The 19,427-nt window shown below is 41.6% G+C and overlaps 1 protein-coding gene across 1 annotated transcript in view; it reads right to left on the bottom strand.

Moving 5' to 3' along the window:
* Window positions 1–19,427, bottom strand: part of LOC115136976 (limbic system-associated membrane protein-like) — a 454,780-nt gene that overhangs the window by 320,022 nt on the left and 115,331 nt on the right. The gene's annotated exons all lie outside the window — the stretch shown is intronic.

The following is a 19,427-nucleotide window of genomic DNA, read 5'->3' on the forward strand; positions in this document are numbered from 1 at the left end:
TGATTAGGGGAATTCAGTGTGACCAAGAGAATTCTGGTGCAGGCTTTAAAATACATATGATTTGAATGTCAGAGTGCATGCATAAAAACATATTACCAAAGTGCAGTGTTTCAGGAGGGACAAGAAAACAATGCACTCTCCCAAGGTTATGATGCCAATCTAATGCCTCTATAATTCAGATAGACCTGCTTTTTTAAACATTTTTATTTTACCACTTTTTCCCCCCAATTTCGTGGTATCCAATTGTTGTAGTAGCTACTATCTTGTCTCATCGCTACAACTCCCGTACAGGCTCGGGAGAGACGAAGGTTGAAAGTCATGCGTCCTCCGATACACAACCCAACCAAGTCACACTGCTTCTTAACACAGCGCGCATCCAACCCAGAAGCCAGCCGCTTCAATGTGTCGGAGGAAACATCGTGCACCTGGCAACCTTGGTTAGCGGGCACTGCGCCCGGCCCGCCACAGGAGTCGCTGGTGCGCGATTAGACAAGGACATCCCAACCGGCCAAGCCCTCCCTAACCCGGACGACGCTAGGCCAATTGTGTGTCGCCCCACGGACCTCCTGGTCGCGGCCGGTTACGACAGAGCCTGGGCGCGAACCCAGAGTCTCTGGTGGCACAGCTGGCGCTGCATTACAGCGCCCTTAACCACTGAGACCTGCTTTTCTTATACAAGTTAGTAGCAGTTGTGAACTGTAGGTGTATCTTTATAACAGGAACCGCCAGCATTGAAATTACCAACGTGCTTGAAAAAAGAAAAACTGCATCAGCTATTTGAGATATAACAGCGACATAACTCAATTAGCCCAGTGAAAAGTTTTCCTAATAGCATACTAAGTAACTCTACCTTGACACACCGCATTTACAGATCCATCTGTAAATGCTTAATTAGGGTAATTGTGCTCCTCATAAAAGCATAGGAAAGAGGAGAGCCAGAGGTGACTTTGGATGGGATGAACTGCTGCCTGAATAATAAGTCATATTATATCCATCTACATGAGCACCTTTATCAGTTAGTCTATGAGGAAACCATTGAGAAGCTTTTGATCTTTCTTTCTCATCTCTCTGTGCTTGGCTGTTGTATGCATATCAATGCCCTGGCAAGCCCTGTGAGTTTCACTGAGGACCTCGGTGAGTCCGTGGAAGCGTTCATTCACTGGGATGTCGTTTATACACTCAACTATCAATTGGATGGGGGCTTTAATGCTGAAAGCAGCGAAACATGTCTACCACTGGCTTGTTGTCCCACATAATTATCAAGCAAGGTACATTTTTTCACCCTCTCCGTTTTGGAAACGTAAATAACATTGTTCCGGATCATTTTGATGGGGTGGACTGTGTGAACTGGAGGGAAATGGGAGTTAAAGACCCGGTGATTGGCACTCGGCCTCTCCCCTTAACTTTGTAGAGCTCTGTTAATCTAGTTGCATTTAGGAGGGTGGGGGTTGAGTCCATTAAATCGCATGATCTGGCTGCCCAGTTCAATGGTAAGAGATTCTATCAACACCTGTCGCCAACACAACATCTCTCAAAAGATCAGGCCCCATAAGGACCCAGATGGTAAGGGAATGAAGGGAATCCACTACATTAATAGAAAGACAACTCTTTTCTCTGTGCTGTGGTCTTTTTAAAGAGGCTTGATAAGCACTGCCGTTATTTATATGCTAATTCTTAAGGCAACACGTCATGCATTACCTGCTGTTCAATAAAATGGAAATAAGACTCAGGAAAATATCTCTGTGCATTTCTTTAGTGTCACGTTGTATACAACTGATATCATTTGGACCTCCAGGAGGTTGCTATAATTCCGTTCCCTTTGCTACAGCCACTTCTTCATGCGGTATTAGAGGTGCTGATGGATTAACATGGATTGTGAATTCTATGCCTATCTAGCATTGTGAAATAAGATTACCCAAATTATTTTGGCAGCAATTTGTATGGCTTTTTGTTGAACAAAACAACGTGAATAACAGCACAGAGAAAGCCATATTACCCTGCCCATGCAGGACCTGGCCAGTGCTGGGATTTTTGTTAAATGCATTTTGAGACATTTAACATTTATGTTTACCGTAGTAACAAAACTAATGTAATCTAAATGGTTTATGTTTGCTGCACACTTGGTGGATATAGAGGAATTTGTGTAATAAAACTGAGCTGTGTCTTGAATTGCTCGTGTAAAAAAAAATATTTCAGTAATGTACAGACAAAAAAAAAAGTATTGGATGAATTTTCACTAATATTCACTAATTGATAGAATGAAAGACTATGAGGGAGCCGGTCAACACCTGCTTCCTTTCTGACTGTGCTCGCTACAGGAGTCACTGCTTCATGTTCAGGTACCTTTAACAAATGAATAGTTATTTATTTATTGCACATCAGGATGTGTTTAATTTCCACAGAATTTGTCACATTCACTATTTCAGTTCAACTAAGTGCATCCATCTCAAGTAAAAATGTGAAGTTCCCCCTTGTTAAGACAGTGACTATCCACACCATTGGGAGCCTGTAGACTTACCTTCCTCTTAAACGAGGGACATTCAGCCTCTCTCGTTCTTTGTCAGGAGAACGTGAAGAAACAGCATGTGCTGAAGTGTGCTGAACTGAACTAGAGAATCAGCTTCCCCCGGTCCCCTCAGAGACATTCTAACTCTCCCTCTCTCAGTCTGAGGAAGTGTTATCTAGTTAATTTCCTGTCTGTCTGTCTGCCTGCCGAGAGAGAGACAGACACACAGGCTCAGCCGTGACAGGAAACATCAGGGCGGGAGAACGCCTCCTCCCTAATGAGACCCAGTGTGAGATGTGGGCACTATAATCTTCTGGTGCTCTTCTGGTGCTCGGGTTGCTGTCAATACAGGCAGTGGGACTGTAACGCTGCCAAGACCTTAGAAGGAGCTTAGATACAATCACAGGTACGTGATGTGTCAACAGTTGACACATCAGACACACCCTAAATCTAACCCCCAAACACAATACTTCTTCCTCCAAAAGTGGAACCACGGGAACTCAACCTCTCGGTGCACCACAATGGGTGTGTGCATTGTGTAAGCTATTCATTAGAGGGAACGTCCCCCAAACAAAGACGTGCAATCGCTTTCAAAATGAGTGTAATGTCGGATAGCTTGATGGATTTGTTATTCATTAGATGGCTTGATGAATCTGTAGTGTAATCCATTGTCATTGGATGTCCAGTACAACACAGGATAAAAAGGACATTCATTAACATGGTTAGGGACAGTGGCACACACCCAGATTTTACGCCTATTATGACTGGACTAGAAAGAGAGATGTTCTGACCTTTCCAAGGCCTAACGATGTACAGGAAAGTTATTACTCTTTCTCTGGGTGAAACTATACTGCAATTCATAATGGTCTGTAGGCAATGTGAATGCACAGAGCATATCAACTAATATACATCATAGGTTTTTCCAGTAATCTAATTAGTGTAATATCTGCAGCTACAGCCTCTTCTGGGGGGGTGCGTTGTTCAGTAGAGAATTATGTTTGGCAATGTCTGAAGATACATTAACATCAATCTTAGTGAGGATTGACCTTGTGGAATTACAGAATTACCTGTATGATGTTTGCAGGGAAATAAATTATTTATCCAAGCTAATTCCTCTAGCATTTATCCACTTAGGGGTGTAAACACTAATCTATCTATAAGTCTGCAGACGTAATTGCATAGTGTGGTTTAGTAACCTATTTTAGAGACATCCCTACGATTAGTCTGGATACAAAGTGCTGGAGAAATATGCCATTGTGAACTTAACAGGCTATGTTAAACTACTGCGCAGTTGTGCTCTCTCTCTCTCTCTCTCTCTCTCTCTCTCTCTCTCTCTCTCTCTCTCTCTCTCTCTCTCTCTCTCTCTCTCTCTCTCTCTCTCTCTCTCTCTCTCTCTCTCTCTCTCTCTCTCTCTCTCTCTCTCTCTCTCTCTCTCTCTCTCTCTCTCTCTCTCTCTCTCTCTCTCTCTCTCTCTCTCTCTCTCTCTCTCTCTCTCTCTCTCTCTCTCTCTTCCTCCCACCCACAACAAAAGCTTATCCCACGAATAAATAGCATTAAACCACGTCACAGAGGGTGATAAAAGAAAACCCCTTTAAGCGTATTTTAAGAAAAGTCGGACGGAAACCGAGTTCCATTTGGGCACAACAATTTAAACCTATTTAAATAATCATTACTGGTTCACTGATGTACTGTACGTGTTGGTTGGAGAGAGAAACACAGTCCCATTTTCAGATCAAAGGATAAAACAATGAAATATCCTGAAGGATGATTTTGTCTAAGACTGTATTTCCACGCTCTGTGCACAGTACACAATCCCTTAGATCAACAACAACGTGATACACACCCTCAAAGAGCGACCAATAAAATAACCATCTGTGAGTGCTAAATAAAATGGCTGCTCAACTCCAAATCTGCTGATAGCTAAAAAAGACAGAGGAAGCAGTGCACTGTGAGAGAGGCGTCTAAGTGACTGTCATTGACAGGCTTACTGAATAAAGACACAACATCCCTCAAAAGATCAGGCCCCACAAGGACCCAGATGGTAGGGGAATTGAGGAAATCCAGTCTAAGTGACTGTCATTGACTGGCTTACTGATCTTATTACTGCCAAAGTATGGACTTGGTCTTTTAACAAATATCTTCTGTATACCACTCCTACCTTGTCACAACACAACTGATTGGATCAAATGCATTAAGAAGGAAATAAATTCCCCAAATTAACTTTAAAACAAGGCATAAAAAAGATGTATATTTGGTTTTGTTTAACACTTTTTTGCTCACTACATGATTCCATATGTGTTATGTCATAGTTGTCTTCACTGTTATTGTACAATGTAGAAAATAGTCAAAATAAAGAAAAACCTTGGAATGAGTTGGTGTGTCCAAACTTTTGACTGGTACTGTATTTGTACCACTATAGATGCTGTGTACAGGAAGAACAGTATTCCTGGTATAATGTCCTCAAACACACATTTCAGCAGATTTTTGAATTGTAAGAATGGATTTCCTTTGCCCCTCTAAATGCTATATTTTATAAATGAAAATACAACATGATTATTGGCCATATGACTAACACTAGTGAACAATGCCCAGTCCACTGTTTTACCATTATCGAAGTCTCTGTGAAATTATTAGTCCTGAACACCAGAGCATCTCCAGAGCAACGCAACTGATTCACAACACAGTTTCCCCATCGTAATCAGGATTAAGACTCAAAGGCTACTATTGATGCCAATATTACTCATTCAACGCTGTCTACCTTTTTAATTGTGTTTCAAATAGCTTTTTTTCCTGCCAAGACAGGCTTGGAACCCCTCCATTAATTACTACCACTAGCTTTTCTTTCTCTTTTCCTCAGAGCCACAATACCAGGAAGATTAGTCTGCTCATATAGTCAATTATAGCCCTGTCACAGCTGATGCAATGCTAGAAGGACACTGAGCTGGATATAAAACTAGCTGAAATGCTTTACTTTGCTGTTAGTTTTGGATCTCTGGGAGCAGTGAGTGTGATCAGCTTTTAGACAAAATTTGTCATTTTTTTTGGTCATAAGTGTCAGATCTGATATTTTGCTTTAGATCAGTATCATTTTCTATAATTTCCCATGGAACCCAAATACATACTAAATGCTATGCACCCCCGAGGATGTTCAGTGAAAATGTCAGGAAACCACTGTTCAAATCAGGGTATTCCAGAGATTAGATTATCGGAGGCATCAGGATAGGACCTAAAGTCAGCGCACTCTCGCCTTTACCCCAGAGTCCTGCTAAACCCATTACTTTCCAGGGTTGTCATTTGATTAACAGTGGTTATTGATTCCCAGAGGAAATGTGTTAATTTCACCTGATCAAAGCTGTTCTCTTTCTGAGAAATTGGGTGGGATATCTGACGTCATCAGAGTGCGCAGCTGAACACTGTATACTGGAAACGGATTGTTATTTTAAATAAAACATAACCAAACTTTGTTAAACATAAATACCAAACTCGTTATTTGCATGTATTCTGCATCGCGGTTAGCTTTTAACAGCTTGGACCGTTATTTCTTGTCCCGGAATCCTGCTTAACTGACAGGTTAAAGTCTGCTTGAAAGAGCCGCTAAACTAGCTAAGCTGCTAATGTTAGCCATCAAGCTAATGAAGTTAGTCCAGATGAGTTTTCCAATGGCGCCCTCTTTGTCTGGAGAGGTAAATGAACGGTTCCAGCGCTGTATCTACTGCACTTTGTTTTCGGGACAAACTGGACCACTCAGAATTCCAATGCGGCAATTATTTGCTTGCCGGGGATTATATGCTTGAGGTGGCTTCCTTGATCAAGCAGGTAGCCAGCCTACGTAAGAAACTGGGGAAAATGCAGAGGTGAATGTTTACCTTTTCCGGTGGCTGGACAGCGTTCGCGCATGTTGGATGCATCTCCGTCTTGTCATTTGTCGTTATCCGACTGGCCGGTGTTGCCCAGAGTTCATTTGCCTTTTTCATTTTCATGCCTCTCCTCCCCCATTTGAGTCGAAGGAGCAAAGCAAGAGGAGCATGGCAATCAATGATGGTCGCATGTCACAAACCTTGGAAGCCAAAGACAGCGGCCTCCCGCAAAGCAGCCTACACCTCCAACGAGAGGCCTGGAGCGGATACAAACAGCGAATAGTTTCTCCGCCCTGGAGTGTGATCTTCCTGTACCTTCGTCGCTGAGGGTCCCTGTGTCTGTGGCCGCTGAGCCTGCTCCTACTCATTCCCCTATGATTTCGAAGTCGAAGTCGGCAACCTTCCATCCCTGCTCTGGATCGAGCGGAGTTTCTCCATCTGTCGGAGGCCTGCACTATACTGTGAAGCGTGGGAGTGGGCGGATTTCCTCATCCTTCTCACCATCCGTGATATTGGGCAGCTCCTTGGCAAGAAATGTGACTGTTCCTGGTGCAAAAACAATGTCCTATCCCGGAGCTTGAGTAAATTACTTAACTAAGCTGCTCCCGAATGTACTACACCAGGATATGGACATCGATTCTATCGTAGTCCATGTGGGATTTAATGACATTATGAAGGGCAGCCCTGAACAAGCATTTCGCTACATTGGCAATAGCATCTGCTAAACACGAAAATATAATTCAATGAGCTGATTGACTCTCTGCTAGACACTAATAACAGACCCATCATATCTGCCCTCTGCCCTCTCTGAATCGTGGGATTGAATGCTTTAGCAGGATTCTTTCTCTTCACAACTGGCTATGTGATTATTGCAGCTTAATGGGTTAAATTTTTGTTGACAATTTCGACACCTTTTGGAAACAAAGCACATTTTCTAAGGAAGATGGGATCCACCCAAATCATTTGGGTTCCTGGATCCTTTCACAGCATTATAAGGCTGCGTTGAGACAATGACTTACCAATGACCCAAGCCCAGCTTAGATGCTTTAGTAAATTTACATTATACCAAGGGCTTTGGTAGACACCATGTAAGTAACCTAATGTATGTCCCTCTAATAGCCCTGAAATGCCTCTGCTGATCCTACAGCTATTGTATGCAGCAATCATATGTCTATGAACCAAATGTATGCTGTTAGCATTGAGGCAGTGTGCCCTAGTAGTAAGTCCACTGTGTGGACCAAGGTTACCAAGGTTATAACCATCTACAGAAAAGACAGAAATGCCATTGGTGGAGGTGTTGCTATTTATATTCAGAACCACATCCCTGTAAAGATTAGAGAGGATCTCATGTTAAATACTATTGAAGTAATATGGCTACAGGTTCATCTGCCTCACCTAAAGCCCATTCTGGTGGGAAGCTGCTATAGACCACCAAGTGATAACAATCAATATATGGATAACGTGTTAAAGGGAGTTTACACAGCTTGAACATTTCCAGAAAATGATGTCATGGCTTTAGAAGCTTCCAATAGGCAAATTGACATAATTTGAGTCAATTGGAGGTGTACCTGTGGATCTATTTCAAGGCCTACCTTCAAACTCAGTGCCTCTTTGCCTGACATCATGGGAAAATCAAAAGATATCAGACAAGAGCTAAGCATTTTTTTTGTAGACCTCCACAAGTCTGGTTCATCCTTGGGAGCAATTTCCAAACGGCTGAAGGTACCACGTTCATCTGTACAAACAATAGTACGCAAGTATAAACACCATGGGGCTACGCAGACGTCATACCGCTCAGGAAGGAGACACGTTCCGTCTCCTAGAGAAGAACACACTTTGGTGCGAAGAGTGCAAATCAATCAAGGAACAACACAAAGGACCTTGGGACAGTTGCTGGAGGAAACAGATACAAAAGTATCTATATCCACAGTAAAACAGTCCTATATCGACATAACCTCAGCAAGGAAAAAGCCACTGCTCCAAAACCGCCATAAAAAAGCCAGGCTACGGTTTGCAACTGCACATGGGGACAAAGATCGTACTTTTTGGAGAAATGTCCTCTGGTCTGATGAAGCAAAAATAGAACTGTTTGCCATAATAACCATCGTTATGTTTGGAGGAAAAAGGGGAAGGATTGCAAGCCGAAGAACACCATCCCAACCGTGAAGCACGGGGGTGGCAGCATCATGTTGTGGGGGTGCTTTGCTGCAGGAGGGACTGATGCACTTCACAAAATAGATGGCTTCATGAGGTACGAAAATTATGTGGATATATTGAAGCAACATCTCAAGACAGCAGTCAGGAAGTTAAAGCTTGGTCGCAAATGGGTCTTCCAAATGGACAATGACCCCAAGCATACTTCCAAAGTTGTAGCAAAATGGCTTAAGGACAACAAAGTCAAGGTATTGGAGTGGCTATCACAAAGCCCTGACCTCAATCCTATAGAACATTTGTGGGCAGAACTGAAAAAGCGTGTGAGAGGAAGGAGGCCTACAAACCTGATTCGGTTACACCAACTCTGTCAGGAGGAATGGGCCAAAATTCACTCAACTTATTGTGGGAGGCTTGTGTAAGCTACCCGTAAAGTTTGACTCAAGTTAAACAATTTAAAGGCAATGCTACCAAATACTTATTGAGTGTATGTAAACTTCTGACCCATTGGGAATGTGATGAAAGAAATAAAAGCTTAAATAAATCATTATTTCTTCTATTATTCTGACATTTCACATTCTTAAAATAAAGTGGTGATCCTAAAACAGGGAATTGTTATTTGGATTAAATGTCAGGAATTGTGAAAAACTGAGTTTAAATGTATTTGGCTAAGGTGTATGTAAACTTCCGACTTCAACTGTAACTGATGCAAGCAGTAGAATCAGATTTTTTAAAACAGATGAAAATACACCTTATGGAACAGTGGGGACTGTGAAGCAACACAAACATAAGCACAGACACATGCATAATGTCATGACGCTTTGGGTACATAGAGCACTATCCCCCTCTCTCTGCACCATCCCCCTCTCTCTCTTCCCCCTACACCAGGCTCTGTTAGGCAGGTCATACATTTCTGGAGGAGATTCTTCCTCATGGCCAGACAGTATAGAGTGAGTTTTCATAGAGAGAACAAAGGAACTTCTTCCCCCTCACAGAACATGAGTACAGAACAATATAAATGTTCTGCAGAATGTATAAAATGTCAGTGAAGTTGCCAGCTACGAACCTGTCCATTTGGTACAATTTTGTGAAACTCATGAGAGACAATACAACCACATTACCATAACCCTGTTTATACAAGAGTCTCAGTTGTGAGGCTTGCATCTAATTGTTGTATAAAATGAATGAGAAAAGATGAAAGTATTTGTGAAATTATGTAATGAGATTTTAAACTGTTTAATGAAGGAAACTCCCATTCCCTTTGGAGTTTAACGAAATCATAGGCCCGACCCATGAGCACAGACATTGATCTGGCATCGTGGGACAGCCCCTTTCTGCTCTTCCCGAATATTACCCCCACCTTGGGAATTTATCTTCAGACCATGCTTCTCTCAATTACAAGAGGGCCAAGGTTTGAGTAGAGACCATACTTTTCTCAAATACGAGAGGGCTAAGGTTTGAGCCCATTGCTGAATTCTTAACCATACCATGTGGTTAAACTCTGAGGCTATCGAACCGACAAAATAAGAACACATCTTTGATACTAATTACTAGTCTGCAGCTAGAAATTATGTACTCGGGAACGCGAGGCCCGACAACCGCCGAAACATCTATTCTATAACAACATTGCTGAATGTTACTCTGAACTATCCATTCTAACCACGGCAGAGAGAGAGGGCGGACAAACTCTCCAACAGAAACAAACTTTCCAACAGAGATCCTGACGACACACTGAGTGTCAATATATATATGGATTGCAATTATTCCTGAACGAGAGAGCGTTCATGTGCAAAGGATTAGCATTTCAATTGTTATAATTATCAACTTTGTAGTGTCTTTTATCTCAGTCGACTCCCCTTCCCTTTTGTCCACCAAGCCGCGATACCGGTTTATCCCACTAAGGAAACTCCGCTATCATTTCCTTGTAACTATATCTACTGTCTGTTAGTTTGTGCATTTCTGTGATGATTTTGTTAGTAAATAAATGATTGAGACAATTGATGTATGGATGACTCATAGTGAAGATGGGGTTCGTGCAGATAACCAACAATTTACGACCTTTGGAATGATGCCAAAGACACGATAATACACACACATGATAACATATGCACTATAATGTACACAGACATACACATGGATTTTGTGTTTTAGATATGTGGTAGTGGAGTATGGGCCTGAGGGCACACACTTAGTGTGTTTTGAATTATTGTGAATTATTGTAATGTTTAAAAAATTGTATAACTGCCTTAATTTTACTGGACCCCAGGAAGAGTAGATGCTGCCTTGGATAAATACAAATACAAACTCCCTAATGGTCGAGTGCTGCTGGAAATTATTGTGGGAGGGAAGCCACACTTTCCTGTGTTGTGTTTGGTTCAATTATAGCTCATATTAGCCCCAGGGTTTACATGTTATGCCGAAGCAAAAGGTAGCGGAATCAATGTTTTAAACTACAGTATTTTGTAGGGCTGGGATTACCTACTTACTGTAGGTGCCGATACGATTTGAATTGCCATTCTCATAATTCTAACGATTCTATATCTATTGCGATTCGATACTGTGATTTTATTGCAATTTGATTTTGAACATTTTTTGCTCACAATATGTCTGCTATAGAGGGACAAGAGAGAGCCATGAGAACACGTTTTGATCAGTCATGGAAATAAAAGTGATGAAAACAAATTGGAAGATGAAAAACAAGTTTTGGAGCAGGGACAGCCAACAATCCCCCCCCCCCACCCCATAACTAGCATTTTGTGGACAGTAGGGGATTTATACATTGCCTATTTTTAGATTTAGGGATGATTCCAAAAAAATGTAAATGTCTCATTATAGTTAAGCAAAAAGGCCCGAGGGGGTGTGGTATTTGGCCAATATACCAGAGCTAAGGGCTGTTCTTACGCACGACGCAATGCAGAGTGCCTGGATATAGCCCTTAGTCGTAAAAATAAATGTTGTCATACCCGTTGTATACCGGTCTGATATACCACGGCTGTCAGCCAATCAGCGTTCAGGGCTCAAACCACCCAGTTTATAATAATAATTATCTGCTAAGCATTTTTGTGTATTTCTTTGTTCCCATGTGACTGGGAGCAAGGCCAAAATACACCAGGCACAATGACAGTGGTAGAACTAGGAAATGTTCTATTCTAGTAATTATAAGAGTGCCAGTGGCTCTGTTGTTGGGTAGGCGCCTGCCGGAGGGTCACAGGTGGTTCTGGGGGATGGATATTAGACTGTGGTGAAGAGAGTGGAGAGTTAATTGGCACACAGCAGAGACGCTGACGTCCAGCAGCAGGACAATTGACAGTGCCAGATGCGAGCTATCATCCACACAGAACACTGTCAGAGGGGACGAACAACACAACTGGCATACAAGAGCAGGCTGGGCTACCCAAGGAAAACGAACCAGGCTGGCGTTGCCACACAAGCACTAAAAGGGAGGTGCCGGGGTGGCATGGCACATGCAACAACAATCTGTCCCATAAGATGAATAACAGGCTGGCATAGAGAGGATGTTAGGCGGTAGAAGCCAACCTGGCACCAAGAACTCTGTCTTCATAGGTGAATAGCTTGGCTGGCGCATGTTGCACTGCTCTGTGAGTTGAGCCAGAGATAGAGCTGTGAGCTCTGAGGTGGGGACTATTATGGATCCCTCCCTGTCACTATTGAGTTATGAACAAAATAGCAAAGTGAACAAAATAGCAAAGCCCCTCACTGGGTTCAGCCCCTCATGATTTTGTTTCATACTTTTTTAGTTTGCTTCACAAGGCGTCTACGCTATGACACCTATCCACGAACACGGATGGTACACGCACAGAAAAATATCAAACTTTTTAAAATGCTAAACATGTCAAACTCATAGGCAAAGGGAGAAAACTGAAATACGGATTGATAATGAGTCTAAGGACACCAATCAATATTATATTTTAAATCACTACTGTTTCTCAGAGTGCACACAAATTATGTACTGGTAAAGTTAAATGGCATTTCATTTTAAAACTGGTCCATCTTGGAACAGCAAATGCAACTTTCTGCTGTATGTGAACATTTATGGTAAATAGTCATAGCACTTTTTAAAGGGCTGTTAGGATACTGAAATGGGAGCCCAAACAATACGCTGCTTCCCTATCCAAAAACCCACAGTATGTTCGTCACATTAACACAGTGACAGCTCTGCCTGAAATCAGTGTGGCAACAGTAGTAAGGATTTGATGGAATAGAACCATTTTCTCTAAAGATATTATTAGCATTATTCAATTTGCCATCATTGTATTAAGAAATAATGGTCAATTAATCAAACACTATTTGATTCAGATTATAATGTTATACAGTCACCAAATGTGACCGACCAGCTCGATTCGGTCTTATGTATAAAAATTTGAAATGGTGTTTTTCACAATGGTTTAAAAGTAGAGACTCAGAGCTAAAAAAAAAAATGTATATCATACAGTACAGTTGAGGAACAATGGGAAAGTAATTCTGCTTTGAAAGTTGATAAACTTGTAACCTCACTTTTGAGCCCCACCCATCTCTTTAAGGATTGACATGTGAGGCCATATATTAAACAACCAAAGGCTGGTTTATACTACGGGTGTGTTCGTAAATTCAATCTGGAGTGCCAGAGTGTGCTCAGAGTGTGGTCTGGGCGTTTGTAAACTCACAGCGCTGTCAGATTGTCCGTTCATCAATTCAAAGCCTTTCGATCTTGGAGCGTTCAGAGCGCACACTGGACGCGCTGGCCGAGGAGTAGGGTTGATCCAAGCATTCTGACCTAACAACAGCAGTCAAGCACCCAAGTTAACTGGCTAACGTTGGCTAGCTTGCTAGCTACTTCCAGACACAAATGAGGGAACAGCTCACTCTGACCATTTTACTCACCTTAGCAGAGCTGGTTAGGCTGTTTTTATGTTATCCAGAGCATTGGTGACTGCAACTGTGCTGATGGCAACAATTTAATTACACTTTTCTTGCCAATGTTTACTGACACCGGCCATATTCAACGGGTGTTGAGCGTTCGTAAATTCGTCAGTTATTCTGCGCTCTGGCACACTCAGACGAGAGTGCTCTGAAATCGGAGTAGATAGCCAGAGCAAATTTACCACAGGGAGTACAAAAAATACCATGTGGTGAAGCTGTCTTGTGACTCCACCCAGACCGACAGATATTCTGGATCTGATGACGGCCAAACGAGAAGCTTTAACACAGGCATCAAGCTAAAGAGAGTGGGAGAGAGAGAGGGCCTGGACTCCAACCCAGGAGCCATGGCACCCATGAGTTGAGCAGGCTAGTGAACCAGCCCACTTGTGACTTAGGCCAGCAATGCTTCAAGCACAACCAACCCCTGGCCTCTGGCCCCTCTCCATTTCTGACCCGTTTTCAGCTCAACTCCCTGACTCTCTGAAAAATAGTTGCTATTCAGATTTTGTATTGCATAATTTCTATGACCAGGGGGGCAGGAGTGCAGTAGAATACCGCTCCCTCACTCGCATCTCACAATAAATATTTATGAACACATTTGAATAATGTGCTTTTATAATTACAAAATGTCATTTGGATCTGTGCAACAACAAAAAAAGACACCAAGGAGGAGAATGGCATCCTGCACAGGAAAGGGAAATCTTCAGATGTGAGTTAGATTAATTCGGGGTCATGCATGGTTAAGTGGCCCAGAAACTAGGTGGATGCCCATAAGCAAAGCCCAGCACACTTGGGTTACTATTTGTGAAAAGAGAATATATCCAACCTATCAATGATCACCAGCTTCGTTAAATAATAATGCCTGTATGGCAACAGCCAAGGCTACCATATTTCCTGCTCAGTATGCATGGCCTGGGATTATGCTTCAGTGTCACATGCCTTTGTATCTTGTGTCATATCCAGTGGCGACCCATCATTCAGGGCAAGTGGGGAACCAGCTGTTTTGGGTCCGTCCTGTTTAGCATGTTATTTTGGCAATAATACGTGTCACATATCAGTTTGCAAACAATGTAAAAAAAAACATTGAGCTAATAAAGCAGCATTCACATTTAGTCTCTTTTTTGCTTTCTTGAGTAAGGCAGTTCCAAAATGCAGGCGTTTCAGCCTACTGTAGCTCAGTGCTTTCTGTGGTGGTAGGGCAGCCAGTGGAAAATGTGGAGCGTGCTCAACACTCTGAACTGGGAAATCTGACTACAGTGCGTTCAAGACAACTGGAATTATACGTTTTGAACGGTCATCCAACTCAGAATTGCAAGTCGGGAACTCTGGCCTCTTTCTAGAGCTCAGACCTGAAGATCACTGACTTCAGCATGATTCAACCTTGTTCCCAGTTGTCTTGAAAGCACCATAAATCCAAAGATTGCCAGACTTTGATGACAAAGTTTGATGAGAAAATTTGCCCACGAAGGACCGCCACGCCACCTTCCTATTCAAGTGAGCACAGTACAACAAGAGTCCAAAAAGGTCTTGTGTGAGGCTGCATAAATGATGTAATATGCCAGGGAGAAATGTATACTGTAGCTAAGAAAGTAATACTAAGTATGTTGTTTTGTAAGCTGTTAGTTGTTGGTGGTGCACATGTAGCCTGTAGCCTGTTTTATAGAAAGGTCATCATTGAATATTGTAAGAGCTTTCATTGTATGCTTATATGCCTCCTTTATTTATCCTACAGTTCTGACTTGGTGTACAGGGAAAATACTGTAAGAATGGCCCATGTTCTGAATTCTGTCGTTGTACATTTCAAAAGTGCTGAACAAATAGTTATATTGACTACGTCCATCCTAACTCGCTCATTGTCTTAATCAAAATTATGGATTACCTCTTATCCGCTCGTCGTCCCCTTATGCCATAGTTTGTACATCTCAATTGTCAGTAGAAACCACATTTTAAGCATGTCAGCCATATGACCTATGTATTTTTTAAAGGGAGTAAATGAGGCTGAATGAACTGTTTCGCTGCCAGACAAGGCTCCTCTGATAACCAGGTGTAGCAGTGGTAAGGAGTTGGGACTCTGCTGTTGAGACAGCTTTATGTGGGCACAGTTTGTCACCGTTATAGTGCAATTAATGTATTGTTTAGTGTTGTTCCCCCCCCACACCAATATTTACATGTTAAAATCGCTACCGGTCATATCTAACGAATAGAACCAGATGTGACCTAGTTTGGGTTCACCAGATATCCACCTTTGTTTTCCCTTTAAGGGAGAATGTGTATTTATGGGACAGCCTGAATCATAGCAAATATCAACTCCGTGGCATAAGTCACGCCGGGACATATGGTAGATTTTGGAGATGGGCATAATGCTTCTCCCAGGGTGTAACACATTGCATTGTGTGAAAAATGACACATTGCAATGTGCATTACAAGGCCCACTCTGGAGAGACAGTGAGAGGGGGATGACTGGACTGGAGTGGAGGAAAGGGAGAAGATCAGATCAGGAGGTGTTTTAGGGGAAACTTGATAAAGATGTCAAATGTGAAGAGGTGCTCCAGCCTTAACTAATCTCGGTCTACAGAGCTTTTTCCATTCTATTATTCTAATTCCTAATTCTATGCTCCAGCCTATACCAATCTCAGTCTACAGAGCTCTATTTGCTAGGTCTGGATGACAGGTGCTCCACTAGCTAATGGCTGGAGGTCTTGTGTTTCCTGGGGAAAAAAGAAAGCCAGACCATTAGTTAAGAATAATAGCAAGACGGGCTTGTAGTGCTTTCGACTGAATCGTGATTGTCTAATACCGTTCAGAAATATGGCTATTCAGAGTATGAAAAACTGTGGATAATATCCATATAGAGTATACAATATAACACCCCACAAGCCACACCACTGATTTATAATTGCTGGGCTGTTTCATTTCAGGTTTTCACTCCTTTTAGCTCCCGTCACTCACCTCGGATCTGCCAAAGACCTGCCCTTTCTCATGCAAAGCTGATGCAAGTCGAACTGAAGAAAACCTTTTGGCACTCACAAGATTGAACCCTGTTTAATCTCAGAGGACAATCATTGTTAGGTATTTTTCTTAAAATGGTATTGTTGGTTAAGGGCTTGTAAGTAAGCATTTCACTGTAAGGTCTACCTACACCTGTTGTATTTGGCGCATGTGACAAATACAATTTGATTTGATTACATAAATGTTGCTTTGTGATTTACTTCAAGCGCTGAGCTAATGTCTTCAAGTGATCCAATGTACGGGTTTATGGGTAAAACAGTTTAGGACCAGGATTAGATTTTATAAAGCCAAATAAATAATAATAAACCAGTCATGATTGGAAAGTTAATTACTTGCGTGCTAAGAGAGTAATCAAAGGCCAATGAAATGATGTAACTTTGCCTCTGATTTGAATTGTTCAACATCTTTATTCTGGGTGGACATCTTTCAGATACAGGCGTCCAACCGAGGTCCCTTGTAGCTCATGGCTCTCCCTCTTGGCTGGTCACTGAAATGTGACTATACTGTATAGCCCTGGTGATTACTCTCTTTTACAGAACAACAGAGAGCTGCAGTTGACGTCTTTTAATGGCCCTTATCTACCTTTCCCCTTGCAGCTTGTGTCCAATCTTCTGGATCTGGTACAGCTTGTCTGCATAAATTCAAGACATTTTAACGTGCACTGGAAGATTAATAGCTGGCTCGGGTGTTAACGGTTGAAATGCATTGATTTCTTTTAGATTTCCTTTGAATATGGAGAGATTAATTCTCCATGGCCATTAGGGTAACCTTATAGCCACAGCAGCACAGTTCCCATACTGACTGAAGCAATAAATTGTGTATCTAGTCTGGGATTCTGCAATATTCATATCAATAAGACTGTTTTAGTGGCTGTGGGCTGCTAAAGCCACAGAGCGCACACAATGCATTCATATTTCATTGGGATACTACAGTGTGTAACTAAATATGATTTTGAGGGTCAATATCAAAACACCAGTGGCTACCATTGTTGAATATCTGCCTATATAGCTTGAATCACTTGCAAATGTTAAAACATTGACTTGTGTACTGGGCAAGTTTCATGTGATTGACTTTAAAGCAGCTTTAAAAAAGCTAAAAATACTAAAGGAACATTTTGATTTTGAAGCGCGAGGCTGGGACACACACCCTCTTACTGCCACACACACCCTCTTACTGCCCGCTATGGGAGCCTGTTGCTAAATGCAAACTTGGCAGCAAAAGAGACAAAAAACCAACAATATTTAAGTATTCTCGTGACCATATGACAACAGACTAATTAGAAACGTATCTACGTCATTGAGCCCCATAATGAGTTCTGAGATGTTAATGCAATGTTGTTCAGAGATTACAAGGTAGGGACAAAATTGTAGATTTTCGTTAAATTAAATGGCCTTTAAGACCTTGCAAAGCAGCATGTTGAATGACCTTTACATTGGCATGCAGTTATCATACTGTCACCTCATTCATGTTCCAAACCAGGCCCATATGAATGTACTCCTGTCCTACTGCTAGATTCTTGCACTGATGCAGTCCTGTACACAAAGCCCCTTACACCTTGTAGGTACTTATTAACGAGAGAGGGCTCCATGCAGTGAAGGATTATTGGCTACACGGGAGGGAGTAGTTAAAAGTGATCTATAGGACGCTCCTTAAGGATATTTGCCAGGCGGAAAGCGGCCAGTGACTTTGGAAATAATGATCCATCAAAGCCCAAAGACAAGTCATTTTTCACAATAGCAATGTTATATTTTTGTAAGCACACAACAGCAACATGGCTACATACACAACAGCAAAATATTGTTTATCTCCAGACGTGATAGGCTTGATATTAATCGTTACTCTGTTGACAATAGTGGATAATCTAAAACTAATAGATATTTTTACAAATTAAAATATTTTAAAAAGGGGCAATCCGGGATTGGCACATCAACTTTTGGACTTTTAATATGAATGATATATACCAATTGAATATCGAAGAATATAACTGTTGTATTCAATCAAAACCCATAAGCTTGTTTTACTACAATGTTAGTAAACAATACAATTTCCAAACACCTACATTTTTGATCTCATGGATGGTCAGTACATGCATCACTGTAGCATCAGATGTATCATGCCATATCTTCCCTTATTAGGAACATCAAAGTGGAATAATATTTTTGATTGACAGCATGGAACATGGAAAGTAATTGTACTTTTTTTTTATGGAGAACTCTACGCAATTGACCATGAATCTGTATGTAATCCAATGAGGCCCATTCTATAGAAGGTCCTAACTAAACTAACTGGATTCATTCAATCATTTGTTATGGACCATGCACCTGATCCATTGCAACATATTCAATGCTAGCTCACTCCACTCTACAGTGCTTGATGCTGGGTAATCAATGAAAGTAATTAATAAAAGTGCCAAATCTCTCTAAAAAGAGCAGAACTAGATTTTTATTACAGCTGCCCACTGGTTCCCCTTTTAATTCCTTATTAGAGCAGATACTCACCACTAGTTTTCAATGGAAAAATTTCATGAAATGAAAACGATTGGCCTTACTCCCGTAGGCTTATGATGTAGCCTATTTCTCAGAGTCTCTCTCTCACTCCTCCACTACTGACGGCTAGCCTATTCCAAGTTGGCAGAGAGAGAGAGCATAATCAAACAGTCAGGGATGATACAGATGTACACTGCTGCTTTGAGGATGTATTAAATATTGATTTACCAAGAGGCTAACATAAACTCCTGGTGATGTCTCTCTACATTTACTCCGTATTTGAAATATGAGACCCAATACAATGAACAATATAGTTTAAGGGACTAGCAACCATATCATTATCAAGACTTTGTTGAGAAAATCCTTATAATTACTAGTGCAGACAACTGAAAAGCACTATTCATGATCAACAACTTGCCACAGTACCACTCTCTGACATGTAGCTCAGGGGATATATTTATCTCATCTCAGACATAGAGATTCCAACTGTGAATCTAA

This window comes from Oncorhynchus nerka, linkage group LG11 (assembly GCF_034236695.1).
Source record: "Oncorhynchus nerka isolate Pitt River linkage group LG11, Oner_Uvic_2.0, whole genome shotgun sequence".
In the NCBI taxonomy this organism is placed as follows: Eukaryota; Metazoa; Chordata; class Actinopteri; order Salmoniformes; family Salmonidae; genus Oncorhynchus; species Oncorhynchus nerka.